This window comes from Festucalex cinctus, chromosome 3, assembly GCF_051991245.1.
Source record: "Festucalex cinctus isolate MCC-2025b chromosome 3, RoL_Fcin_1.0, whole genome shotgun sequence".
Classification (NCBI taxonomy): Eukaryota; Metazoa; Chordata; class Actinopteri; order Syngnathiformes; family Syngnathidae; genus Festucalex; species Festucalex cinctus.
In genome coordinates, this window is record NC_135413.1 from 22,158,361 (window position 1) to 22,175,522 (window position 17,162).

A 17,162-nucleotide genomic window follows, 5' to 3' on the forward strand; every position below is an offset into this window, starting at 1 on the left:
CATTTATATATCAAATCATCTTCTCTCACTGAATTATTGGAAATGACATTAATCTGTTCCAGCCTCCTCCAACAAAAAGAAGACATTTTACTTGATAAAAACGTAATAACATAATTAAGTAGAACGGATAAGAATTAATCAATTTCTGTCACACTTTTGACATTAACTCATTCCGGTGTATGCGACCTAACCACCTGGAGACCGGAGACCGTAGGCTGTTACATGTGTACCAATTTTCGTAGCTCTAGGTTAAACGTACAACCGGCAATGCTTCGTTAAGTAAGAATTTTGAAACTCTAAATTTGATGCCCCGCCCCCGTCATATAGTATATCAAAAACTTTTGATTTTTTTACCATGATGTTGTTCCAGGTGTTAAGATGGTACAGCCCAAGTTTGAAGTCAATCGGGTTAACCATGTAGGAGAAGGGGGCAAAAGTAAAAGTAAATGTGCAAAAATGGGCCAAAATTGGAAATTCAAATACTCATACCTCACTTCCTGTATATTTTAGGGTACACCTATCAAAGACTTTTTTTGTTCATCTGGATGTGCTACAAGTGCCACACAATTTTTATAGCCCTAGGACAATCGTAGCGGGGCAGGGAAACCTAACCTAAGTCCCTTTCGATCATGTACACACAAACACAATCGGGCTGTTTTTGTCCCGATTTTGTCCCAAACAAGGACTTCCTTTAAGATAATCCTTTTGAATCTGAGATGTATTAAGTGTGGATTTGTCCCGGTAATTGTGCCTGAAATGGGTCGTGCAAAAAATGTTAAATGGGTTGTATATTTTCAACCAAAAATATTCATGTATGTGGCAAAAGCAGATGTTTCACGGAGTCATTTAATTCTGCGGACTATGACGTGAAGGGAATGCAGCCAGTCAAAGAAGCACCCTGACTGACGAACAAGGAAGTGACAGTAAATAAAACAAAATATATGTTACCTGATGTTGTTTTTGTATAAAGCTGTGGTCAGATCGAACATGAGGTAACCGTTTTGGTGATTATGGTTGGCATTCATTTGTGGCTAAATTGGAGGAATTACTAAGCTCTGTCTTTACAAACACATTAGGCCTGTTTGCATGTCACACCCAGGAGACATGGCGTGAGCGAGCTGTTGCCATAGTGGTTCGCAACACCAAGGAGCTGATGTGAAAGATCGGATGTGGCTCGGCGGCTGCTCCGACGCGATCTCTGCAGCGATGGTGTGAGGGGCTGTGATAACATATGACCTCCTCATTTGCACCAGGTCAAAAGGTCCCACTTTCCGGTTCCTCTGCCACCCTCTCGGGTCACTAGCAGCTCCTCCTTTTTGCTGCTTTCGACAGTTTATCTAAATGTGTTCTTGCTCTGCATCGCCATGTTTGTTTTTACCCCATCAGGGAATTGTTCCTTTTTGCGCTGTGTTATGCTATAAAAGGCAATCACCATCACTAATCCACATGAAACCTCTTGTGGTCACTATGAGTTGAAGACTCCAGCAAATGATCCTGTTGACAGACGTCATTACCATTTCGAAGGGTAATTAACAAATTTCCACAGTATGATTTCACGCCGATGGAAGCGTCTCTGTTATACTATGTTCAAAGCTGTAATTTCACTAATCTTTAAGAGACTGTGGAGGTGACCCTTGGACGTGAAGATGAGTTCTGGTGAGAGACACAGATGTGACAAGAAAGAGAGACACTTGGCTGGAAGTGAATCGTTGTGTTGACGTCGATCAAAAGGTCGTCTTAACTTTAATGGACTGGAAACCTCCACGGGTCTTTAAAGGAGAGTCATGCGCTTTGATAGGTGGTGTTCAAAAGAAAGAATGAAAACAAAAGAGAGGGAGCTGTGCGTTTGTAAATCCAGGAATTAACTTTATCTCAGTCAAACGGATGTCATTGAACCGAGCAATTCTTATTAAATGTTAAATAAAAAATTGTTGGCGGATGATGTTTGGTTTTGTATCAGTACAGCATGTTCCCAAACTTAGTGTGCATACTTGGACTCTAATTTTAGTTTTTTGTTTTTCTCTTGTCGCTGTACCGTCACTGGGCATTTAGTAAGGAGTTTGTGGTTTTGTGCGAGCCCCCACCCTCCGGTATCTGGCAAGGTAGTGCGACTGACAGATTGGGCTGCGTGAGTGCCATCTCCTCAGCTTGGCTGCCTGAGCGTTTCTCCCTCGTTCTTCCTTCCTCGCTTCATCTCATCTCGCTATTAGCCTGCTTCAGTGGTGGCCAGCAGGGCAGCGGACATTTTGCTCACGTTATCTAGCTTGAGACCCTCTCCCGGGATTAAGTCCACTCACTGTTCCATGACTGCCGCAACAATACCTGATGGGTCAGTGGCGTCCGTCTCGACCCTTCCTCGCCATGTGCTCTAAACACCTTGTACTGCGTGAGGTTCAAATGCAGCATGTCCTGGTGTGTCCTTGCATCTGTGTCAGCTATTAGAGATGCTGTTTCACACTTGTGCTTCTTATACAAACCGTGACCTTAATAGAAAGATTTCACAGAACACTTATTAGCCTGTCCTCATCAAGCTCAAGCTTGAGCTCAGCCTCCACCAAGCGCCACAGTTCAGTTCAGCTCGCTTCATTTGAAATGGTAATCCTTGATTTGACTTGTGTTCCTAACAGGACTGTGTGTCGGCGCGATGGTCGTAGCTGCGTTTTGTACGCACAGTAAAGAGTATGACATCCTTCCACATTAGTCAGGTTCTCATCCACCCATTTGCATTCGAATTTTCAAGAAATGCGAAGATAAAACTGAATGGAAATGCTATCGCCGACAAGACCGGATAAACGTTGCACGTTTTGACCGGATAATACGTCACATGTACGTTTGTAGACACAAAGTGTTGTGTGCTGGAGTCGGATCCCAAAGCGCACACACAAATAAGATTTTAACTATTTATTCACATCGAGAGGCATGGAACAAACTTGATTAGACGAGAAACAAAGAGAGTTGCACAGGGAGAGAGTGAGAAGTAATAATCTGGCACACTTCTCAGAAGCTACCACAGACAATGAATCGATCTGATTGGTTGTGACTAAGTAAAGGATTAAAGATTGACATCACATAACATCACATAGCCTAAAACCAGTTGAGACAAGATGCTGGTTACATCAATTTAAAACAGACACTTGTTACATTACATTACTTGTTACATTAATTAATAAAAGAAGTGAATATTAATGTAATTTTAGATGCAAAAGAAAAACAGATGGAAACGGGCAAAAGTCGCATGTCCGTTTTGCGCATTTTCAGTACATTTGCTTCATAAAATTGAAACAATTGGATGGAAACCGCACTAGTGTAACCAATGAATAAGAATGTAATTCAGTAAATAAAGGATAAAGATAGAGGGACATTGTGCATTTGTGTTTTTTGGCATCCATCTACTTATCCTAGTTCGGTTCTTGAATGTAGTAGTGTAAAGTTAAACAGGAGCCCCGACTTCTCTGTACTTGTCCTGCGCTTCCATCAAAGAGGACTCAAAGGTGTCCCAGAAGAGCTGTAAGAAATCATATAAACCCAGTTTTCACTGAACAGTAGGGATGTAATGATATAAATGTAGCGATATGTGGGTTTCAAAATTGTCGCAGTCAAATATGACGTAAAATACGCCGCCAGGCAGACAATAACATCAGCATTATGAGAAGAAACAAATAGGAATGGTAATGTTTAGTATTTGATTATTTGCAAAAGCTTTAAATTTTACAGAAAAAAAACAAGCATTCTGCCAACCAAGGTGGAAATTTAAAACCGATGAGGGTTCAGCAACATCTTTGTGAGCCTTCTGTGTCGAAGGTCTCCCTGCTTCAGCTCGACTGCTCCCTCTCAGAATGGAGTCCTTCACCATATCTCTAAGGACGAGTCCAGACTCCTTGTTGGAGGAATTATTTCTGCTCACGATGCCGTCCTTTTCAATCACTACCCAAAACTTGTAGCCATAGGGTTGGAACACCGGTCAACCGGCAAATCAAGAGTTTCACCTTTTGGCTCGGCTCTCTCGTCAAAGCAGATTAAGAGAAACAAGTTTTGTTTTGTTTTGCCTTCCCTTATTGCACAGAAGTGACTTTTTTCCTTTTTTCAGAGACTTCGCCCATTACGTATTGTGCCAAAGTGGATGGTATGCCAAAATGCATATGCAATTGTTATGGTACTTTATGCCAGCGTTTTCTAACTTTTATTGAGCGAGGCACACATTGATATTTTAAATTAGAAAAATCTCACAGGACACCATCAAACAAAAAAACGACTAAGTACCATATTTGCTTGACTCCAAAGGCTAAAAATAAGGGTACAAATATACCTATGAAAGTACTGCGCTGAGACAAGCCATTTTTTTATTTGACTTCCATATCCATGTCCAAATATTTAAGATCTAAGTGTTTGAACCAATGTCCTTTTGGGCTTTCGTGACTGCATGGAGCGCCATGTGGAGTGAGGTGGAGACGAGGAGGAGCAGGAGGTGGAGCAGGCAGGGAGGGGAGTAATGAGCCGAGCCAGGAGGGACAGATGAAGTGGGACATCGAGAGCCCAAATACACACTCGTATCGCTCGACTGAGATGTGCATTTACTGGGCTGATTGGGAAATTTAAAGTCTGATGTGGGGGAAAACAGGCTCATGGGAACGAGCGTGATTGGGCCTGTTATGACTGCGCCAAAAGGAAACAAAAATCATATCGCTGATGGCAGCAAGACACCGTTATTGTTATCGCTTCCTCTCACTTAAAAAAATGATCACTTTTATTGTTTTTGATTGCCCATCAGTCATCTAACTTTTGTAAGCCAGTGTTTGGTTTGGTAGCAGGGGGGAATTTGTGCATCTGGAGGAGGATCGTGAATTGGAGGCAAGCAATTGTGCATGCATGGCAGCGAGTGAATGAGCTCAGCCATGGACCTACTAGAGGCGAGACACACTGGATTGGCCAAGCAATGCATCTCAGATTGGTTTGAGCCACTAAACTGGAATGAGGCCTTTTGTGCCACTCTTACACCATGCACACATTATTTGTCAGGAAAATAGCATTATATATATATATATATATATATATATATATATATATATATATATATATATATATATATATATATATATATATTTGATTAATCGGTTGCGGTTAATTTGTTGTTTCTTTGAATTAAATTAACTTGCTTGAATAATTTGGGCTTTGTAGAGCTATATTCTCTCCATCTCACTCTCACACTAACGAGCAGTGCTGCTTTTCCACATCTACCGATCATATTTCTTGTACGCCACATTCATTGATTAATGCCAAGTGGCCAAGACCCCTCCCGTTGATTATGGCTCTCAGGCTTGGGAGGGGCTGCTGATGCCATTAATGACTCATAAAAGGCCTAGAATGAGATACTCCCCGATTGCCTTGACATTGGGGGGCTTTTTAAATATTGGGCCACTCGCTGTTGAAGTGTATTTTCCCACAGAGTTGGCAGACAGTCAAATGCCCTCAGATTGCATTTGCACGAGCAAACAGTCAAATCTGGACTCGGCAGTCCCGCAGTGAGTTGCATGCGCTCGAATGTGTGGTCACTGGCACAATCCTGCTGCACAGTCCGCAAAAACAAACACGCAGGTCAAACAGAGAGTTCCCAGAATGCAACAGTGATTCAGCTCGGCTCACTCACCACCAAAAAAAGAAAAAACTAGTTGATTACATAATAAAAACAACAACTCCAGTATATGGTAATTGTCATGCTATCATCCCGTGTGCATCTTGCCTGTGGTGACATTGCTTCCTGGGTGCTACAGTAAATAAGACTCACGCTGCTAAATTATGATGTCTGCTCTGTGATTATCCATTGGGAAAGTGTTTTGTTTGCCCATCAGTGGTGTTCGGAGCAGTCTTAACGAGACAACGTGCGTTTTAGCTCGTTAATTAAGCCATCCAAGAAGAATAATGTATGCATAGGACAACATATCGGCTTCTCACACTATCAATTTGGTTTATCTGGTCCTGTCTTATCTCCGAGTCCACTGCCTTCTGAAACCATCTGGGATGGCGTGGCTCAATGGTATTGTGGTTGTCTCTCAACCCAGAGGTGGTGGGTTCAATCCCATGCCATTGTGGCCATGTGGTAACCTTGAGCAAGATACTGAACCCCCCAGTTGCTCCTATTGAGTCATCAGTGGGTGAATGAGTAGTAATGTAAAGCGCTTTGAGGGCCTTGTAAGGTAGAGAAGCGCTATATAAACAAAGTACCATTTACCATGAAACACGCTTGCTTAAATATGTTCCGTTTATGTTCCTGGCAATCACGTTTCAGGCCACTGTGGACGAAAGGGGATGGATATTAGGTGACATAGTGTGATTTGTTGCGGATGCCTGGCTACGGAAGCGTAGAGCTGCCAATGTGGGGTAAATATTTTTGGCTGGCTAGTATGTTCCAACATACTCGCAAATTTGTTCGAACGTATTGAAATATGTTCGAACATACTCGCAAATACGTTCGAACTTACAAATACGTTCGAACATAGTCGCAAATATGTTCGAACATACTCGCAACTATGTTCGAACATGCTTGCTAATATGTTTGAACATACTGGCAAATATGTTCGAACGTACTTGTAGGCTACATGCTACAAAGTTAGCATACCTTCACATAATGCCACGGGGTATTATTTGGCATGCGCGAGTGAAAACAAATCCCCATTTGTTAGGCATTTGGGCCACATTACCAATTCATTAGAAAATTAAGTAGACAAAAAAAGTGTCCATTCGTAACTTTTACGATTTATTATGTCTGCAGTGCATGATTTAGGTTAGTCATTTTTCGCCCCATAATGCAATGGGGTATTACACTTGCGCACTTGAGTACCAATCGATTATGTTCAAACATATTTGTATGTTCGAACATATTTGCGACTATGTTCGAACATATTTGCGATTATGTTCGAACGTATTTGCGACTATGTTTGAACATATTTGTGAGTATGTTTGAACATATTTCAATACGTTCGAACATATTTACAAGTGTGTTTGAACATATTTGCAAGTATGTTCCAACGTCATATTCGCCAGCCAAAAATGTTTACTCCACATTGGCAGCTCTACGCTTTGGTAACTGGCCAAATTTCTAAACTGTTAAAAAAAATTTGTTACAGCAGTCTAGGGACCCCATCACAATGTGACAATCCAGGAGGGAGAAAGTACCAGCATCCGTAGTTGACCACGTGCTGAAACTTAGTGTGTCTGGGAACCTCTGGGACTCACCAGCCTCTTCCCTCCATGTCCCGTCACGGATACCTTGATAGACTGTGAGATAGCTTACCAAGATTTAACAACCGAGAACAAAATGGCTGAAATCCTACAGTGCGCTACGTTTCGGGTAAACAGTTCTGCCGTGGCCGTGGGGAACATAGTGTAAACGTACCATTATAGACTAGCAGGCGGAGGAGGTGAGGACAAAGCAAATATGGCAAGTTTGAGGTAAAAAGGCACGGTGGCTGCTGTGACACGCGATGGGGAAGGGATTCACATTCAGGTTTGCTCTTAAACGTCGCTTTTCAAACGAATAATACTCACAGTGATCTCTGACGGCCAGGCAGACCCAGTGCACATCGGACGCGGTGGAGCATTGACAGGCATGTGGCTGCCGGCTTCTTCCGACAATCTTTCCTTGGTCTCGGGGCGCCTGACAAAGCTCATTAAAAGACAGTTCGCGAGCTCCATGGACACGAGAAAGCGTCATGTATTAAACATGATTCGCCCAAGGTTATGCGGCACAGTTTAAACAAGGATCTATAGCAATTAGAGAAGCATATGTGCTGCAGAGAACATTTATCTTGAGTCTTGTATTCAGTCACATGCTTTAATATGGAGGTCAATATCATTCTGGACATGCAAGTTTCATGGACAGCACAGTATCTATACATCATTATGTAGTGAATCACCATTTCATTGCAGGGAGATAGGTTCTGCAATATCGAGTGATCATATAAAAAAGCTTGTTTTAAAAAAAATTAAATGTCATTAAAATGCACTAAAATTTATAAAGGACAGCAAATATGACTTTCTTGCTCGCAGTTCTCCACTTAAGAGACACCGTGTGCTTGGTTCAAGCTGCTTAATTGTCACTCCCAGTTAATTTTAACTAGAAATCTCACACATAAAACACAAAAGAAGTAAAGAATGTGACTATATTTAAACACTAAAATGTTCATCGTCACATAATCTCGTTTAATAAACGTCTAGGTTAACCTGAGCTGGATTTGAAACACTATAAACAAGCTAACATAAGTTAGCATGAATGTTATACTATAAACCTTCATATAAATGCTATTTAAAGACAAACGAGGAGTTAAAACATTCAAACAGAGCATACAACAATAGATTTAGAGCTTTAAATATTGTGTTTTTAATCACCAAAACGATCAACCATATAATTCTATCTAATGGGACACTGCTAGCTTAATGCTAACGGTGCGCTAACAGAAACCCATTACAGGCATATATGATAACTACATTTGGACTTGAAAAATATTTTACCTAACACATAAGTTCATATTGGCCAAATTTTCATAATGTTAAAGAGTAGCATTAAAAATCTGATACTGGAGCATGGGTGGGGTCTAGTTTTTCATCTGAAATGTTAAAATTCACAAGAGTCGGAAAGAATTAAAATGCCAGTTTGAAATGGCCCGAGGAGTTGGCTAGAAAAAGCTTCTTGTGCTAATGTCTGCTCTATTACTCCCTCCCCCCTTTCCTCAACTACCTGTAAAACACAATAAAAAAAAAAACAAAAAAAAAAAACTCCCATATGTCTTCCTCTGTTTACTAGCCACTGTTTGCTGCAACACTTTGTGTGATGTACTCCACACGCATTTGACTACCTGGACGTGGCCCATAAAACATTTCCTGCTCGAGCGCTACACTATCCAGTGGATCACAACCGGCATGTACTTAGAGATTCAGAGTTTAGGAAGAGTAAAGAAAGATAAAGAAATGGATGGAATGGAAGGATAACTTGAGGACACGAGGGCCGGGTGAAACTGCCGAGTTGGAAATGAGGTTTAGAAGGTTTCCTCGTGATTTTAAAAATATTGCCTCGGGGAGAATTCATCCCATTTTCTTCAGGAAAGAAGTCCATTCCTCACCATGAATGTGGTTTGATTTTAAATACAGAGCAGCATATAATCAGGAAATGGCGTTTAATTAGGGATAAGAATGAAACATTGAATAAGAATGTGGACAGTTCTGGCAATAGCAGAGCACCAGTGCTTTACTCTGAGAGGTTGTGTGTGTATTAGTGATTACATGAGCCCTTGCATCTGTCGCATGGAGCAACCTCGAAATGTATGGAGCCATTGTTTTTTGATGACAGCTCTTAGATCTACATTTGTGCGACAGGGATGCTCTACTTTTGCATTCATTGAGCCACTGCGGAGGGATGTTACACTGATTTTCAGAGGGAGCCACTTGTAAACAAACTACTCAGTCCATTCTGAACGTTTCATTTTTCTTTGGTGTCAGGATAGCTTTATGGAGTGGATTATAAATGGCCATGTTGTGCACGATGCAAAGTGATTCAGACAATAACGTCAGAATTATGAGGGGGAAAATAAAGTCATTTACAAAGTTGGTAGTATTTCATTATTTGCAGAAGATTTAATTTTTATAAATAATATTTTAATTAAGTTACATTATATTATTACTCACTGTAATCATTTGAGTAATGCAGGAAAAAAATACTATTGTTACCATGGTGATTTTGTTAAATAAAATCCAGATTATTACGGAATTCACCGGGGGGAGATGGTGTGCTGCTGGCAAGTCCGTTCAGACGCTCACCTGTCTATCTGGTGTCTCTCGGGAGGATCCCCCAACTCTTTCTGAAGGTGGCAATTCCAAAAAAGTGCTTGTCTATAAACATGTGGAAAGTGTTTCTTTTCCCCCCCATTCTTTTTAAATAACAAAACAATGATTTGCTTTATGTCAAAATTAGTTTTGGATCAAGTTGGATGCAAAGGAAGCACTGTAAATATTGCCAAATGTTCATAGCTAATGAGTCATGCAATGGCAACCTTCTAACTTTATCCAGTGAGAAAAAAATCTATACCTGGTGGTTTAGAAGTGAGCTGATGTCCTTTCAGGAGTCATGAACGTTACAACTTACAAGTCCTTTGATTGTTCTCAATGTCAATATTCAACAATTGGCTAGAACTGGACAACTTCTGAAGGCAATATGATTTCTTTTGAGTTTTGAACATTTTAATATCTTGACATACTTTGAAAAGTGAGTACGCATCTTTTTCTTTTGTCCCGTTAAGGATACGTTACAGATTATGAGTGTATTTGTGACAGCTAAGGGTGTTTGAAAGCGCTATATAAATAAAGATGACTTGACTTGACCTATGCTGAATGTTATGTACAAAGTTGAAAGCAAACAAACAAATCCATTTTGGTTATATTATTTCTTCAACCAATAAGAATAAATAAGAAGTTTAAGTAAAACATCAACTTAATAATCAGTATGAATTATGGAATTGGTAATCAATGTTTTTTTTTTAAATAATTTCCCATCTCTATACAGTATAAATGTGAAACCTACCCTCAGTATCTTAAAAGTAAAAAGGTACCACAAACGATAAACAGATCCTATTCCCTTCTCCGTTCTGAATGTAAACATGTAAAGCTACAGTCTTTAATCAAGCGTTCTAACCCACTTGGCAAGCATTGCTGACAAGATGCAGAGTTGTTCTTCAAAGGGGAAATTAGAGATGTGAGCAAGTGAGAAAGTCCTGCCTCGTCGTTTTATGGGCTGCACGGTGAAGAGCCGTGAGCAACTGCTGGCCTGCTTGCCATCATCATTGTCCTCTTTAAGTCGCCAGCGCAGCCAACCATACGTGCGGGCCCCTTGCCCCCTCCCCACGATGCGGCCTGTCAGCCTGCAGCTAACGTAGCCTTTAGGTAGGGCACGCGAGCAGTCTTCCTCAATGTTTTTTCCTCCGGTCCGTCCAAATCTATTTTGGTTGCTGTGTTTTGAGAAAAAGGTTTGCATAATCTAACTGGACCAGATGGAGGAGATGCTCCAGACCCCTCCCCGCGCACATTATTACATCATCTGTTTGTGACCACTCAACCATTCAACCGTACATTAATCAGCCAGAAATGCAGTGGAAGTGACACTTGTCATTTCACCAGTCCCTGAACGCATGTGTACCAGGGGTCCCTTGTGGACTCCTCTGGACCACCGCCCCCGTCGTCTTAGGTCCAAACCTCCAGGACTGTGAGGAATCCCCTAGAGGTGCCTGGAATAGCAGAGAATAGCACACAGACGCGCACATGCACACACATATCCTGTTTTACATTTCATTTGCGCATCAATTAGTCTTTTGAAACGATGCAATGGTAACCACTTCAAGCATAGCCATTAGGTAACTGCTGGGGATTTGTGTAAAACGGAGCCATTTGCTAATGTTTAAGTGGAGTGGTGTGTTTTTGTCACACGTATGAAATTACTGATCTGATATTTATTTCAATGTAGTGATTGATATCACTGCGCTTATTATTGTTGGCTTATCATGGCTTGGATGTAATGTTTTCAGTCTTTTCTCATAAAAATCACATTAAAGCTGTGTGAGGTTGAAACAATCCATTGTACCATGTACGTGCCATTTGCCTATAATTATTCACGTTTGACTTTTCATAGACACACAAGCATAAAATACAGAAGAGGAATTGTGAACTAAACTAGCAGTCCAATGAACAAATGACTTGTTTTTATTTAACGTGATATTTATACAAAAATAGTGATGTTACCAATGCCTTTATATTTTACATTGAAACAATGGCAGTGCTAGCTTGAATGCACGACCCTTGTGGATGTGTCACATTCAATATCATCTTAAAAAAAAAATGATGAAGTCCAACTGTGTGATGGAACTGCGAGGTCATGAGCAGCAGCTGCTAGCTTAACTATCCAATGTTAGCAAACTTTGCTTAAGAATTACAGCGGTGCGATGAGGCATAAATCTAGAAATAAATATTGATCAACAGTGACAAGAAGCGATAGATCAATTCTAAGACCAATCCAGAGGGCAAGTCCACCATTTGGAGAAAATTTCCCATTCAAACGCCAATAATTTATGTTGTGATGTATTGCGGATTCGCTTCAGATTCCAAGAGTGTCTCTCAGTGCTTGCTGTTACTGTTACTGTGTAACACTATGGTCTATCACAACATACACAAACGCCACTTCATATGTCAATTCTTTTTTTTTTGACATGCCTCCCTGTGTGACCGCACATTTTGCACGTTATCAAAAATTATTGATGAGGAAGAACAAAAATAGAAGAAAACTGCCATGTTTCCGATATGGATACAGAGATTTACAAGACAGCCAAACTTGTCCTTCGGTTGACATTATCAATATCTGATTCTGTACTGTTAAAGATAGGAAATAATTTATCTCAGAATTGTTCTTGGTAGATATGTTAAATGTCATTATTTGATCTCCCAAATAAGCTTGTTTTATCATGTACTCGAGATGCAGACGTTCATGGCACTATCATTGATTGTAAACACTGACAATGCAAAACCTTTCCTTTATATATAAAATGAAGCACATTTATATTGTACTTCATTTTAAATCCCTCTTTCAATTCAACCTAATTTAAAGAGGAAAGGAAGAAGAGTTGACTAGAACAAAACTGGATCACTCAAGTTTTGTTTGGAAGCTTTTCCTGGATCGGTTTGCGCTCCTGAGAGCACCTCAATTGTCTTAAAGGTCAGGTTGCATACAAATAGCTGAAGCGCCGTGTTTGTCCTTTCGGTAATTTAACAAACCTCATCGAGACGAGGCTGAGAGGCTGCCTCTTAGCATTCGTTACTCTGAGCCTCCTCCATCTGGGCCGTGACACATGAAGGGAGCTATAGGTCTCCTGAAGACAGTTAATAAATCAACTTTGATCAGGTTAGTTCTGCCTCTTTGTTTTTCCAATCCAATCGCAATAAATAATGTGCGTGGTACCAGTGAGATGCTTTGTGGCAATTTAGCATGTGGGTGCCCTGGGCAGTGTGGCGAGCTCTCAACAGAGCTGAGAGTAAAATGGAAAAACAAGACCATTACTTACTACACATTTGAGTTTGCTCGTTAGTTGTGGGTGAGCAGATGTTGCCAGAAGTTGAGATGTTTTCTTCTACAGCACCTTAGCTTGTGTTCTTTTTAGATCCTTTTGTCTGTTTCTGAGTCTATTCAGCGAACTACGCACATACCAATTATCAAGCTGAATTTGAGCATTTCTTCCCTTACAGATTAAAGTCTGCAAATGCCCTGTTACTGGTTGCCTGTGTAAGATAACCGAGTCAGGGTATTTCTGATTGCAGTCCTTGTGTGTGTGGTCAACACAGGTTAGCCAATGCACGAAGTCCGCTACTGTGGCGCAAAATGGAACGATATACCATTAGGAAGCGACTTGAAGCTTGTGTCGTTGCCAGACTGCAAGAATAGAAAAGCAATGAGTTTTATTGAGTGTTTGTATAACGCTTCTACCAAGTCATTTACCAAAATAAAAATGACAGAGCAACGCAATATAATTACTAGGAAAGCAAACAGTTATGCTGTAAACTGCTTCAATTTCTTCTGCTGCTCTTCTTTGTATTGTCTTCCCTGTAGCATCATGCTGCCTTTCACAGGGTAGTCTTGTTACAACCTCTGTTTAGATTCTCAGTCATTCAGGTCATGGCCATCTGCAGAGGTCGAATCAGGGCAACGTGACTTCTTTTTTTGTTGAAGATGTTTCACCTTTTAATGCAAAAAGATTCTTCAGTCCAAAACTTTTAGATGTGGTGTGTCTCTTACGCTCTTTGTTTTACAGCGCCTACCGTTGTGTTTACACTTTACACCGAATGCGTATTTTGTTATTGATAATGTCATCCTCAGCTTCCTCTAACGTTACTTGGGTAAAGGAGACCTATGCGGAAAGTTTAGATCAACACTCCTTGCAGCAGTACACATCGAAACGTTGTTTGATTAATCAAATTGATTGGATTACAAACACTTTCCGGTGACTGGACTCCATGACGACATTCACGTATCCTGTGAGGTAGGATGGCTGGATCCCCAATCACGGACGTTCTTGCGTCTTCTGTACTTTCGGTATTTATTGGTTGCTATGTGCATTTATATAAATCATTTGTGAATTACAAGTGAAGAATCTACGGTTATTTTGAGATCAAGTTAGCTAGTTCTTCAACCGCGCTAGCTACTAGCGCTAACATGTTTACGACAACTACATTGTTGACTCATCACTTGTTTTCGAACACTTTCACTAAAATTTCCACTTTTGGGCTGCTGGGAAAGGACCTTAAGGAGGGCATTTGGAAAAATCTTAAAATCAAAACTTTTGACCATTCGATCTATTAGACAGAGCTAGCCGGAGCAGGTCACATATATAACGATTGCATTATGTTAAAATGCATTTTAACAACCTTACAATAACACTTGCCTTCATCAAAATGGTCAGAACACACTTTGGTTAACTTTGTGGGTTGGAAATCTTTTCGATTTATCCTTGTAATTCTCTCCGCACACTCCTTTGTTAGTTGACATTCAGTATTTGACATTCTGTGCTTCCGTGATTGGCAATGAAATTAAAAGATCTGTCTTAAGTAGGGACGTTGACTGATTGCTGCTAATAACCGAAATCTCTCTCTTCTTTCCGTCTATTAAATCTTCAGTTTAGCCTCACACTCCTATTATTTTCCCGCCTCAGCTATGCCTGCAGTAGTTAGCCAAATGGCGTCTTAGTTATGATTTGTGTGGCAACAGCATCTGAAGTAGGTGATAGAGCTCGGACTGTGTGTCACTCCGTGTAATGGCGGCCACCAGACATTTATTCCCTGCCAGCAGGCTGCTGTATTCTATGATGTGACAAACCGTGACATCCCTTTTGGTAATGCAGGTAATGTAGCCATTCTCTTAGGCAACTACGCGAGTGTTGCGCTCATGCTAGCGCCACAAGAGTTTCCATTAATATACTTGTGAGTAGGAATTAAATCGGCTAAAATGTCCCCTGGTGCTCTATAATTGAGTTTAATGCAAAGGGAAAATTACAGTCCGCGTCTTGGCAGAGTGAAAGCCACAAGAAGAAAACTATATTTCCCATGAGCCACCGACTCCATCCTGATGAGAGCCAGCAGCTGCGCGTCGTCGTCAATAAGTCTCAGTCTGCTGGGTGTTACGCCGCTGTAAATTGTTGACAGTTCTACAAGCAAACACATCAATGGGCAGTCAAGCAACAGACAGCGGGGCTGAGGGCCTGTGTGTGCTTATGGAGAGCAAATGGTGTTTATATAGCACTCGCTGTGGGCTAAAACAACAACAACAACAAAAAAACTTCATTCTGGAGAAAAGAGTCCACATGTTAAATGGTGTCATCAATTATTAATCGTGTTTGTTGGATGAGGCCTATTTGTAAGTTAGGTGCAGGTGATACATTGCATGTCCAAACTTTTTCTTACAAGTGGAGCATACAGAAAAATCAAGGAAACCTACTTTGACATTCTTCACCTTCAATTTATTTACCATAATATGTTAAAACCAAAAATATCAGTGTGGGTAAAACAATTACTTTTGATTTACAGTCAAACCTCAATTTAACAGACCTGAATATAGCAGAAGAGTCGTCACCGATATCATTCATTACGTAGTACTGATAACACTAGTACTTTTGATCCATAAAATTTCCTAAAAACAAACAAACAAACAAACAAACAAATAATTTTAAAGATACTTTTTATAACACAATATTGCAATTAAAATAAATAAATAAATAAATTATTGGCAATTTTCGATTATTTGTTCATAAAATGCACAATTTGTATATAATACAAAATACAGTTAATTTAAATAAACAAATTCTTAATGGGCATCTATCAGTCAGATGTGCCTTATATTTCTTATTGTAAAATGGCCACAAGATACTTTTAATTAAGGCCCGGTATCAGCCCGATACTGATACATGGTAATGGTACTTGTCCATCCATATTAAATTTATTATATTATGCTGCGGGCTATTAAAACCCAGGGTGTAGTTTGGACAACCATGCATTGCTCTAAAGTGGACAGAGCTGGACAAAGTACTCAAGTAGAAATGCAGATACTTTTATAAAACAGATTGGTAAAAGCAGGAGTACTAATTCAACTCTTTACTTAAAAAGGGCAGTACCCCCCAGAAAAAAAACAAAACAAAACAAAAAAACACTTTTTGTTATATTATGATGCTACTATGATTGTACCTGCATTGTGGTACAGTGGTTTGTTAAAAATGGGGTGAGAGAGGGCAGATTTTTTTTTTTGCCCCATACAGAACATTTTGCTAATGTACAGGTCAAGATCAATCAGGTCAGACAAGAAACAAATTCACTGGACTCATTTTGGAAACAACATGTTCACATTGCCTGCTAACGTTGCGAACTGGCTAACAAAACCGTCTAAATTATCTTACTGAAAAAATGTTATGTGCTTTTTCAGATTAATCAGAACTTTTTTTTTTAACAGCAGGAGCTGGTGTTTTCTGGGATGGCACAAGACACAACGTATTCCCCACGAGTTATTCTTAGAGCTGACAACATCAAACATCTCTTAAATGAGGCCACAGATGGGGAATACCTTGCTCCTGTGAATCTGCTGAATTTATCCATGTTGCTGCTCTCTATTTCCTCTCCACCTTTTAAGTCCCTAAGATCTGTCAATCAATGGAGTAAAAGTAAAAAGTCATCAGAAAAAGAAATACTCAAAGTACTTGTGCTTCGTTACCTCCCAACACTGGCAGTGGAGGTTATGGGCTATATTTCATTACTTTGATTTGTCCTTCCTTTGACACTGTCTGATGCTAATGAGGGTTATTTTTGGCAGCGCCTGTCCAGAAGGAGTCTAAAAACAGGTGCCTCTAAACCAATGTAGTTTCCTCCCCAGAGCCTTTCCCTTCACGGCTTAAGGGGACGAGATCAGCGGCACCATTGTGGAGGTTCGTTTCTGATAGATGAGAGGTCACCTGGGGAAAAAAGGTGGCTTCTCTGTCCCATCTAATTTGAGCAAAGCCCCTGAACAAATCTAATGTAGTCTGTTGTGAAGTTGCGCCATTCTTCTGGTGCACTCTTGACAGTGTAAATTATAGCTATAAAGCAGCCTGTTGCTCATA

The 17,162-nt window shown here is 40.3% G+C and overlaps 1 protein-coding gene across 1 annotated transcript in view; it reads left to right on the top strand.

The window, feature by feature from the left end:
- The window catches only part of syt7a (synaptotagmin VIIa), a 131,964-nt gene that overhangs the window by 15,204 nt on the left and 99,598 nt on the right, over window positions 1-17,162 (top strand). The window lies entirely within an intron of this gene.